The sequence below is a fragment of the Ornithorhynchus anatinus genome, chromosome 17 (genome assembly GCF_004115215.2).
Source record: "Ornithorhynchus anatinus isolate Pmale09 chromosome 17, mOrnAna1.pri.v4, whole genome shotgun sequence".
Taxonomy (NCBI): Eukaryota; Metazoa; Chordata; class Mammalia; order Monotremata; family Ornithorhynchidae; genus Ornithorhynchus; species Ornithorhynchus anatinus.
This window is the reverse complement of record NC_041744.1, coordinates 18,281,834-18,293,933: the sequence shown is the minus strand read 5'-3', so window position 1 is coordinate 18,293,933 and position 12,100 is coordinate 18,281,834. Positions and strand designations below refer to the sequence as shown.

Below are 12,100 nucleotides of genomic sequence, written 5' to 3'. Positions count from 1 at the left end.
ACTCCCTCCACGGTGTCTTGTTTTCCTTTCAAATGAAGATCTTAACTCCATGAAATGGGGGGGGGGGGGGGAGGGAGGGAATCTTAAAGGTTGATGAAGATAGTGGGAATGGGAGTGGGGAATTTCCAGACAATCTCTTGTCACATCGCACAGCGACCATATCAGACACCAGGGAGCGGTTCAGCTCCTCTGCGACATCCAGCGGGCCCGCCGTCCAACTCCGTCTTTGTTGGCGATCCCGAGGGGATGATTGTTCCAGTGGAACTCCAGAAAGCCATTCCCTGTTCGTCATCTCAGCTATTCCTCTCCCACATCTCCCCACCAGAGAGGGGCCGTTACAAACCAGAGTGATTGAACTGCCCCCAGCTCCCCCAACCATCACCAGCCCAAAGCCCCAAGCACGTCCACAAATCGGCTTTCACTCGACATACCAAATTCCTAAGGCATGGCTTTGGATTTCACTAAAAAAACTTATTGAAAATATATTAGGACCTGGGTTCAAATCACTGCTCCACCGTTTGTCTGCTGTGTGACCCTGCTACTTAACTTCTCTATGCTTTCGATACCTCATCTGTAAAATGAGGATGAAGACTCTGAGCCCTGTGTGGGACAGGGACTGTGTCCAATATGATAATCTTGTATCTATCCCAGAGCTTAATTCAGTGCCTGCCACAAAGTAAATGTTTAATCAATTATTATTTTTATCATCAAGTGCCGTCGAGTCGTTTCCGATTCATAGCAACTCTACAGATGTATTTTCTCCAGAACGTCCCGTCTTCAGCCATAATCGGTAACCTTGCTAACGGTTCCTCTGTTATCACTGTTACGGTCTCTATCCATCTAGCTGCTGGTCTGCCTTTTCCACGTTTTCCCTGGACTTTTCCTAGCATTCCTATCTTCTCCAGGGAATTAGTCCTCCTGATTACATGTCCAGAGTATGCTAATCTAAATCGGGTCATTTGGCCTTCCAAACACCACTCCGGCTTACTTTGCTCCAAAATCCACTGGTTTGTTTTTCAGGCAGTCCATGGCATTCACAAAAGCCTTCTCCAACACCATATTTCAAAAGAACCGATGTTCTTTCTAGGCTGCTTTTTCACCGTCCAGCTTCCGGATCCATACACTGTCACTGCAAACACCACAGATTTTACAATTTGTATTTTTGTGGCAATTGTTACCTCAGCAGGTTTCATGACTTTCTCCAGGCTCTTCACAGCAAGTTCTTCCTAATGTTAATCTTCGGCGTACTTCTTGACGACTACTTCCCTTTATCATCTCAACTATTTCATCTTTTCTCCATCCACTACAAATGTATTAAAACTTCCAGTTGTCATGATCTTTGTTTTCTTGACATTCAAATGTAGGCCCATCTTTTTGCTCCATTCCTTACTTTTTAATAATAATAAACCCTTCAAATCTTCACTTTCTGCTAGTAGGGTAGAATCACCAGCATAACAAGAGTTATTTATATTCCTTCCACCAATCTTTACTCCCTGTTCGTCTTCATCCAATCCAACTTCTCATTACTTAGTGATATAATAATGATTATTATTATGGTATTCAAGCGCTTATGTGCTAAGCACTGTTCTAAGCACTGAAGTAGTTACAAGATAATCGGGGTTGTCTCACGTGGGGCTCACAGTCTTAATCCCCATTTTACAAATGAGGAAGGACACAGTCCCTGTCCCACATGGGGCTCACGGTTTCACTCCCCATTTTACAGCTGAGGTTAACTGAGGCCCAGAGAAGTGAAGTGACTTGTCCAAGGTCACAGAACAGACAAGTGGCAGAACTGGGATTAGAATCCAAGATCTTCTGACTCCCAGGCCCATGCTCTATCCACTATGCTACAGATAAGGCAATAAGATAAATCCCTGTCTCATACCCTTACTAGTGGGAAACCAATCTATTTCTCCATATTCTGTTCTTATCGTACCCTCCTGTTCGTCATACAGGCTCCATATTAATGCAGTTAAATGGTTCGGCATACCCATTTTTCCTTAATGTGCTCCAGAGTTTCTCATGATCCACGCGGTCAAAGACCTTACTATAATCAATAAAGCACATGCTGACTTCTTTTTGATACTGTCTTGTAATAATAATAATGTTGGTATTTGTTAAGCGCTTATTATGTGCCGAGCACTGTTCTAAGCGCTGGGGTAGACACAGGGGAATCAGGTTGTCCCACGTGGGGCTCACAGTCTTAATCCCCATTTTACAGATGAGGTAACTGAGGCACAGAGAAGTTAAGTGACTTGCCCAAAGTCACACAGCAGACAAGTGGCCGAGCCGGCATTCGAACCCATGAACTCTGACTCCAAAGCCCGTGCTCTTTCCACTGAGCCACGCTGCTTCTCTTGTCCTTTCAAATATCCAGCGGACATCAGCAATATCATCTCACGTCCCCCGTCCTTTTCGGAATCCTGCTGGAACGTCGGGAAATTCGCCTTCCACATAGGTCTCCATTCAGTGCTGTATAACTTTTAGCGGCAGACCTTGCTGGCGTGTGAGATCAAGGAAACTGTACGATAATTGTCACATTTAGTTGTATCTCCTTTCTGCAGTATTGGAACATAAACGGACCTATTCCAATCAGAGAGCCGTCGAGTGGTTAGCCATACCTGTAGACGTAACCTGGTAAGGACTTGAACCGATTCCTCTCCAGCTGCCTGAAACAATTTATTAGGAAGCCTAGCAAAGCCAGATGCCTTAATTCTGCAAGACAGTGGAAGGTTGATCTAACTTCGCTTTCCACGATGAGAGACTAATTCAAAAGGAAACTTTTCCAAATACTTAGTACATAACTATCTTAATGGTATAGTTTCTGTGCGTATTTTGATTCCACTGGCCTCATTTATCATCATTCCATCTTTGCTTCTCACAAATCCAACCCGAGGATGAAATATTCCCTCAATTCCCTTCATCTGAAAAAGTGATCTTTTCCGTCCACAATTGTTATTAGCTTCCATTTCTTTACATATGCTGTTATAATATTCCTGTTTGTCTTTCCTGACAGAGCGCTGGAATTCTCAGCTCAGTTCTTTAACCAGGTTCTTTTGTCCTCTGATTTTTGCTTCCTTCCTCTTTTTGGCTACTTCCGGAGTTATGTTCTACATCCATTTTGGCTTTTTCTTCTTCCTGACCTTTTGCAATACTGTGTCACTTTCTTCCTTGATGATGTTTTTAATCTCCATCCACATTTTCTCTGGCTCCTTGTGAGATTAAGTGCCTCAAATCTATTTTTTTTTTTTACATGATCCTTAAATACAGAGGGAATATGTGTCAGATCATATTTGGGCAGCTGTAAGGCATGATTGATCTTTCCAGGTTTTGAGTTTACACATTAACGGCTCATGATCTGTTCTGCAATCAGCTCCAGGTCATGGTTTTGCTGCCCAAACAGAACTCCCCCCCATCTCTTTCTACAAATAGTATAGTCTATTTGATTTCTAGATAGTCCCTCTGGTGAAGTTCACGTGTACAGTCGTCATTTAGGTTGGATAAAGAAGAGGTTGGCAGTAAAAAAAAAGTCATTTGACTCACAGAAATCACTAAGTCGCTCCCCGGCTTGATTTTGATTTCCAAGGCCATAATTTCCAACAACCTTCATTTCCATTCCATTACCAACTTTTGCATTCAAATTCCCAGTGATAATCAACACATCTTGCTTGCAGCTTTTATCAGTCTCTCTGCACTTCATCGTAAAAACCTATTTCTTCTTGCTCTGCATCCGTTTGGGGGCGTACACCTGAAGCATCGTCACATAGAATGGCTTTCCTCAATCTCACAGATATCAATGGGTCATCGATAACATTCTATCCTATAATAGAATCCTAGCAATCTAAGCTAAAAATCTTAGCTTGTCTTAGCAATTTTCTTTGTCACCATTACCATTAATCCACTGCTTCTTTTTTCGGCCTGGGCAGGGTAGGAGATGAAGCGGGCATTCGATTGGAAATGCCCAATACCAGTTCGCTTATTCCTAGGATGTGGATCTTCAATCGGTCCATTTCATTCTTGACGGTTTCCAGCTTTCCCCGGTTCATACTCCGCACATTAGGAAGAGTCTTCACAGCTTTGGATCATCATTTCTCTGCTGGCAACGTCAGCGACAGGAGGTCCCGAAGGCTTCATTCCGGCCACGTCATAAACGCCCACGACGCTCTGAGACAGTGGCTGCTCGGCCCCGATAGCTCGAGTGCCTTCCAACCTGAGGGTCTTTGATCAACATTATGACCATTTTATCATCCTCCTTTGACTCTTTCCCATGTCGCTGCTGCCCACCATAGGTCAATCAACTTCGTCTGACGCTTCCGCTTAGACTTTTCCATGATGGGTTACCCTAGTGAGAGTCTCAACGGCTTAGCTCTAAGCTTCACTGGTATAGGCAAACTCTCCTGCCATGGTAAGGCATTGATTCGTAGAAGAGAACATCAGATTAAAAGGGTCCAAAAGACACGCTGAGCTCACCCCGCATGACGAGAGATGCCTTACTCTGATCGCAAACCAGTGTCACTGGGTGGGTTCTGCCGTCTAAAGTCCCTGTTTTGCTAAGCAAGTTCAATTGATAATAATGTTGGTATTTGTTAAGCGCTTACTATGTGCAGGGCACTGTTCTACGCGCTGGAGGAGATCCAAAGTCATCAGGCTGTCCCACGTGAGGCTCAGTTAATTCCCATTTTACAGATGAGGTAACTGAGGGACAGAGAAGTGAAGTGAGCACTCAATTAGCACTCGCTTGGTCTCAATAGAAACTCCCCGAGTATTATGCTTCCCACGGCTTCTTCTGACCTTGACCGGGTGAGAGAGAAATATGGATTCCAGTGAACTAATGAGGGAAAAACTGTGCGATGCGATGTTGGCAAAAAAGGAAGAGATATTAACAGCGTCAATGACCATGGCCCAACGTTCTGAGGTCTGATAGCCACGGTTAAGCAAGACTCTCCTATATTCCACTTTTACGATATTTTCCCTTATAAATTAAAGAGCAATTTCATTAACTTCGGTGTCTGGAAATTCTACAAATTCTCTGCTTGAATTAATCACATCAGGAGAGGAACAAGCGGTGAGGGGAATCTTCAGCTATGTGAAGTAGAAGCAATGGGCCTAGTGGATAGAACCCGGGCCTGGGAGTCCAGGGGACCTGGGTTCCAATCCCAGCTCTACCACTCGTCTGCGTGGGATCTTGGGCAAATCACTTCACTGTGCCTCAGTTACCTTATCTGAAAATGGGGGTGACGTCTATGAGCCCCATGTGGGACAGGGACTGTGTCCAACCTGATTACCTTCTATCTACCACAGTGCTTAGAACAGTGCCTGGCACATAGTAAGCAGTTAAATTCTATTTTTAAAAAAGTCACCTTTCTGAGGACTTTCAAGACACCTAAGGTTCCGTAAGACTGGAGGCTGTATGAAAGGGACCTTCAGACCCAGGGTCCAAATAATAATAATAATAGTTTTTGCTAAGTGCTTACTTTGTGCCAGGCACTCTACTAACCACTGGATGAAAAAATCAATTTGGAAAATTCACTTGAAAATAATCATCATCCTGATTGTGTTTTTTTGTTAAGACATACTGGGGTACCGAGCACCAAACTAAAGCCTGCATAGATAGAAACAAGCAGGTGGGACACAGTCCCTGTCCTACGTGAGAAGCAGCGTGGCTCTGTGGAAAGAGCCCCGGACGGGGAGTCAGAGGTCGTGGGTTCAAATCCCAGCTCAGCCACTCGTCAGCTGTGTGACTTTGGGCAAGTTACTTAACTTCTCTGTGCCTCAGTTACCCCATCTGTAAAATGGGGATGAAGACTGTGAGCCCCACATGGGACAATCTGAACACTTGTATCCTCCCCAGCCCTTAGAACGGTGCTTTGCACATAGTAAGCGCTTCACAAATGCCATTATTATTACAAGTGCTGTGGGGGTGGGATGAATGCAGAAGGGAGTATAGGGTGGGGAGATGAGAGGTTAATCAGGGAAGACTTCCTGGAAGAGACATGATTATTAGGAAGGGGGAGGGAGTTTCAAGCTGGCTAGTCTAGAGCGGAGGCCTGGGAGTCAGAGGAGCGGGATTCTAATCCCGGCTCCGCCACTTATCTGCTGTGTGACCTTGACAAAGTCACTTCTCTTCTCTGCGCCTCAGTCCCCTCATCTGCCAAATGGGGATTCAATACCTGTTCTGCCTACTTCTTAGACTGTGTGGAACCCGATGGCCTCGTATCTACGTCAGCTCTTAATACAGCGCTTGGCACATAGCGAGTGATTAAATACCACAATTATCACTATCATTAATCATTATTATTATTCCAAGCTGGAGGGCGGTCACGAGCAAGGTGTCGGCGGAGAGACCGACGAGATCGAGGTGAGTAGCCTGGCGTTCGTATGGTCTAACACTTACAGAAACACAGGCTAAAATGAATTAGTAACAGATATTTCACTTGAAGGACAACTCAATTTGCTTCACTCTCGGAATATGCCTATTTAGTTGTAAGCTCAGACCGTTGATGTATTTCACTACGAAATTGAACAAATCAAGTTTCTGGTTCACAGACTGTCACCGGTCCTCGATTCAAACTAATTTGAAGGCAAGTGACCATTTTCCTTTTCAACGGACCTCGGAGATGTGCCTTGTGATTTTCATAAACAGCCTTTTAATGGACTCGCTCTCGGGAGGATCTGACCGGTCTGGCTATTTTAAGAACTTCATCAACGCTTGAGCTCAAAGACCTGTAGCAGAAGGTTCTCATCCGACTCAGTTGCCTGACCCCCCACAGCCCTTCCCTGACAGTGAGGGAAGAGGAGGGAGCCTACGTGAGGAGCAGTGTGGCCTAGTGGATAGAGCCCTAGTCAGAAGACCTGCCTTCTAAGCCCGGCTCCCGCGCTTATCCGCTGAGTGACCTCGGTCAAGTCACTTCTCTTCCCTGGGCCTCAGTTATCCCATCTAACCTCTGGACTGTAAGCTCTTGTGGGCGGGGAATATATCTGATAGGCTGTTGTACTCTCCCAAGTGCTTAGGACAGTGCTCTGCACACAGTGAGCGCTCCATAATTATGATTGACTGACTGATCTTTAAAATGGGGATTAAGACTGTGAGCCCCGTGTGGGACGGGGACTGAGTCCAACCCAGTTATCTTGTAATAATGATAATAATAATAATAATGGTACTTTTTAAGTGCTTATTATATGCTGTTCTAAATGCTGGAGTAGATACAAGTTAAGCAGATTGGACACGGTCCCTGTCCCACGAGGCTCTCATTCTTCCTCCCCATTTTACGGATGAGCAAACTGTGGCCCAGAGAAACGAAGTGACTTTCCCAAGGTCACGCCTTGTATCTACCCCAGCCTTTAGTACAGCGGCTGGCACATGGTACGAGCTTAACAAATACCAGAATATTACTATGATTATTACAGCAGCGGTTTCTCATCCAGGCGTCAGCCTTCTGAGTCGAGAACCCGTGTCCGGCAGAGGAGTCCAAGGCTGGTGACTTACTCGGAGCCACTCTCTCTCTCTCGTCCCCACTCATCGTGTTCCCGCCAGGACCCAGAACGCAACGAGCAACCTACAGGCCTGTTGGCCACACGACGGTCAGTCAGTCATACAGTCAGTCCTATTTATTTAGCAGTTCCTGAGTGCTTAACACTGGACTAAGCACTTGGGAGAAGACAATAGAACGACAACCATTCCCTGCTCGCAACGAGCTTACAGTCGAGAGGGGCAGTGCCGAGTTACACGACCAACACGTCCATTGTTTACCATTCCTTCGCTACCCGGTTATTTTGGAGAACCCCGAATGCAATCATCTACCCGGGCAGCCCTCCGGCAGGAAGACTAGATGAGTAGTATGGCCTAATGGTTGGAACCCGGGCCCGGGAGCCGAAAGGAAATGGCATCTAAGCTCCGCCACTTGTCTCCTGCGTGACTTGTCCAAAGTCACTCCTTTTCTCCGGGCCTCAGTTCCCTCATCTGTCAAATGGGGATGAAGACCTTGAGCCCCAGGTGGGACAGGGACCGTGTGCAGCCCGATCTGCTCGTATTCACCCCAGGGCTTTGTATGGCGCTCCCCACAAAGGAAGGTCTCAACAAATACCATCGAACGATTGACGGCAGGGAGTCCTTAATCCTGTCAGAAATGACTGTTTGGTGATTTCACTCCGATCCGGTCTTGTTTTCCCCAAAGGCCAAGGTCTCGTTCCATTCTTAAAGGATAAAGAGATCAAACGGGATGGAGCCGGGCAGAGAATGTCATCCTCCCGCCCCCATCCACCTAGGAACGGAAGAGTGAAGTAATGGCCAAAAGCCATCAAAGAAAAACCACACGAGTTACGGTTTCCTGGGAAGCTTCTAATTAAGAGCTAGACTACATGGAGTTTTACAGTGGTCTTTATTTTTTTTTCCTTAGGATTCTTCAAGGATGAAGAGTTGCTATAGCAACCTTCCCTTCGCATGACACAGGCTGTATTTTCTCATTTGGAATATCAAGTCTGGCCTATAACCGAATTTCATCGGACCCACTCCGTATAGTTTGTTTTTAAGCTCGTCCTAGGAAAACGTTGCTTGGGTCTGGGAAGGGAAGGAGGAAGTGAGGCCCAGTTGACCATTAATGGCAATTAGTGAAAATCTGGTGTCTTTTCCCCACAGATGTTTAATAAAGAGGCACATTTAGATTTTCTGAGATTGGCCATAACTGCATATCACACCAGGATAATCGGATACGGAACCTGCCTTTGGGGAAACCTTTTTGGAGATATGGACCGAGATGCGTGTACAAACGCATCTACACGCTAACCATTGGTATTCTTTTAGATGTTGGAGTAATAAAGGACACAGTCCCACCCTCCTGCACACTCTTACATAACTTTCACTGATATTCACTTGCATGTTGGAGTTCAACAGGACATACACACTCACCATACTCAAGCAATCGGTACAGCGCTCTGCACACAAATGCTGCCCAGCACAGTGCTCTGCTCATTGCAGTAGCTCGTGTTCCTAGACAACCAGATTAGTGCTCTGCTCAAAGGATCCGGCCAGCAAAATTATCTTCACCCATAAAGGTACCCGGGACAGTGAGAGATAGGACAGCAGAGGCTCCCAAAAGGCATCCTGTGCAGTGGTCTGCACTCAGTAGGAAATCAGTACAGTGCTCTCTACACATAGGCATCCACTACAGCACTCTGAACCCATTAAGAATAATCCCTCTCCTGTTCTGGTTCGCTGGAAGGAGGTAAGAGTATTAAGACAGAAGTTTCTCACCCTGGGGGAGATTAAAGTCATAAATTGTCAGACATACACTAAGGAAAAGCACAAACACAAAGGATAAAAAGGCAAGGAAGAAATTCAAAAAAATATACCGCTACATGCACAAGGCCTAAGATGGCTAATGAAGAAGGTGGAGAGTAATCAGGGACGACCACTTGGAGGAGGGGGCATTTAGGATGCTGAGGCTGTGGGGAGACTCTAGACTGTATTCTCGTTACGGGAAGGGACCACGTCTGCTAGTTCTGATGCGTGATACTTTCCCAAACACTTAGTACAGTGCTCTGTATATGTTAAGTTCTCAATAAATACCATTGATTGGCAGAGTTGAAGGGGAAAAGTGGGAAGTAAAATAGTGAAATAACAGGAGAGACACCCCACTATATTGTCAACTCTCTGGAGACAAGGATCCCATCTATCAACTGCAATACTCTCTCCAGTGCTCAACCCACAGTAGACTATAAGCTCCTCAGGGATAGAGGTCATGTCTATGAAATCCATTACATCTTATCCGCCCAAACGTTCAGTTCAGTGCTCAACAAATGTCATGGATGGAATGCAGAATGTAAGCTCATCCTCCAGACTGTAAGCTCACTGTGGGCAGGGAATGTGTCTACCTACTCTGGTACTCATCCAAGCGCTCATTACAGGGCTCGGCACCCAGTAAATGCTCAATAAATACAATCTATAAAGTGGGAGGGTTGGCTTGCAAAGAGGAGACGGTAGAACTTCCTCCCTCTTGTCAATCTCACGAGGATTTCCTCCCCCAGCTTGGAAACCAGATGTGGAGAGCAGATGTGAAGCATCCTCGGAGCTTCCAGTCGGCATAAATTTGAAATAAAATCACGCGATAAAGCAAAATAAATGGATATTCTTGGCAGGGCGAGACGTTACCCGGCAATGTTATCGGTTTTGGGTTCTTAACAAACGTCAAACCCTCTCCGCAAATCCCGTGTAAAATACACAGAAGTTATGCGAGGGAGCAAAAGTAATGAGGGAGGTTAATTATGAATCAAATAAAAAGATATATTTGGGTTGGAAAAAAAGACAAAAATAATTAACTGGAAGCAGCGCTCTCTGGCGCCAAACCAGATAGAGCAGATCAACGTAAAAACCATTGGCCATTTTCCCCCATCAATACTGAGCAATCTCTGTGCAAAACACTGTACTAAGCGATTGGAAGAGTACAACAGAGTTATCAGGCACCATATCTGCCCTCAAGCAGTTTGGTCACACAGGCAAGCGGAGACCGGGGGATTAGAAGCCAGGAATTAGAAGCCCGGAGTTTCCCAAGCCTGTTATTCTATCCATTAGGTCACACTGCCTCTTTTATTGAGCGCTTACCGTGTGCAGAGAACTGTACTAAGAGCTTGGGAGAGTACAATATAACAGAGTTGGTAGACACATTCCCGGCCCACAACGAGCTTACCTCCAAAGCAGGAGGCAGACATTAGTATGGATAACTAGATTATGGATATGGACATAAGTGCTGTGGGGCTGAGGGAAGGGTGAATAAAGAGAGCAAATACAAATTCAAGGGAATAGGAGAAGAAGAAAGGAGGGCTTTGCCGGGGAGGCCTCTTGGAGGCCTTCAATAAGGCTTTGAAAGTGGGGAGAGCGAGTGTCTGCCAGATACGAAGGGGGAGGGCAACCCAGACCAGAGGTAGGACGTGGGTTAGAGGTCGGCAGCGCGACAGACGAGATTGCAATACAGCTAGTAGGTTGGCAACAGAGGAACGGGGCGTGCGGGCTGAGTTGTCCGCGAATGTTCCACGTGACGCTCCGTCTTAATCGCCACGTTACAGAGGAGGTAACTGAGGGAAAGAGAAGCAAAGTGACTTGCCCTAGGTCACTCAGCAAACACGCTGTGGAGCAGGGATGAGAACCCAGGTCCTCTGACTCCCGGGCCCACGCTGTAGCCACCAAACAACACCGCAGAGCTAAATAAATTGTCGCTCGGCTAGCTTCCTCAGGACCGTTTTATTGCTCTTCCATATTGACGGTGAAATAAAATGACCGATCGTAGGTCTTCACAATCATAACTGTAGTATTTAGGGGCTTATTTTATGCCTAGCACTATAGATCTGAATTAGGAATATATTTAAGCAGCTCAGGCATGGTCCCTGTCCCATACAGGGGTCTCGGTGAAAGAGAGAACAAGGATCTTAACTCCATTCCGGTCTGGTCTTAGGCTGTCGAGGCCTCTCTGGCCCAAAACGACACCATGGACACACCTCCGTCTGCAATCGTTCCAGTAATGGAGCCAGAGTTTTCTTAGTAAAAATATGAAAGAGTTTCTTCCGTGTGGTAAATTTGAGTCTTCGCCCTCGACTCTCTCCCAGGCCGCAGCTGCCCAGCACAGGTGAGTTTAGATTTGTAGCAGATGGCCTTCCACTCCCTAGCCACTGCCCGAGCTAGGAATGGAATGGGTAGGCCTCTGCTTGACGCTCCCTCCCACAGTCGAGACTGGTAGAGTACTGGAAACTCTCCAGGTGCGACCCTGGGAGGGGAATTTCATTCGAAAGACGAGGCACCCAGAAGTACAGTGACTCACTCAAGGTCACACAGCAGGCAAACGGCAGAACCAGGATTAGAATCAATCCATCGATCGTATTTATCGAATGTTTATTGTGTGCAGAACACTGTACTAAGCACCTGGACGAGAACAAAATTGAAGAATTGGTAGACAGGTTCCCTGCCCGTGGGGAACGCGCAATCTAAAAAGGGGAATCCAGACGTCCTGATTCAGAGGTCCGTGCTGTTTCCACTAGGTCACACTGCTCACCATTCAGTGTCTGAGCTTTGTCACGTCATGGATTCATCCTGAATTAGCCCTCTCAAATCGTT

The 12,100-nt window shown here is 46.1% G+C and overlaps 1 long non-coding RNA gene and 1 other non-coding gene across 2 annotated transcripts; one reads left to right on the top strand and one right to left on the bottom strand.

The window, feature by feature from the left end:
- Positions 1-7,421: 7,421 nt before the first annotated feature.
- On the top strand, positions 7,422-8,852 carry LOC114817920. The gene is made up of 2 exons (XR_003765759.2): positions 7,422-7,581; positions 8,397-8,852. It is a non-coding gene; the product is annotated as an uncharacterized LOC114817920 (long non-coding RNA).
- A 2,773-nt stretch (positions 8,853-11,625) lies between these two features.
- On the bottom strand, positions 11,626-11,763 carry LOC114818065. The gene has a single exon (XR_003765886.1). It is a non-coding gene; the product is annotated as a small nucleolar RNA SNORA7 (small nucleolar RNA).
- Positions 11,764-12,100: the final 337 nt, after the last annotated feature.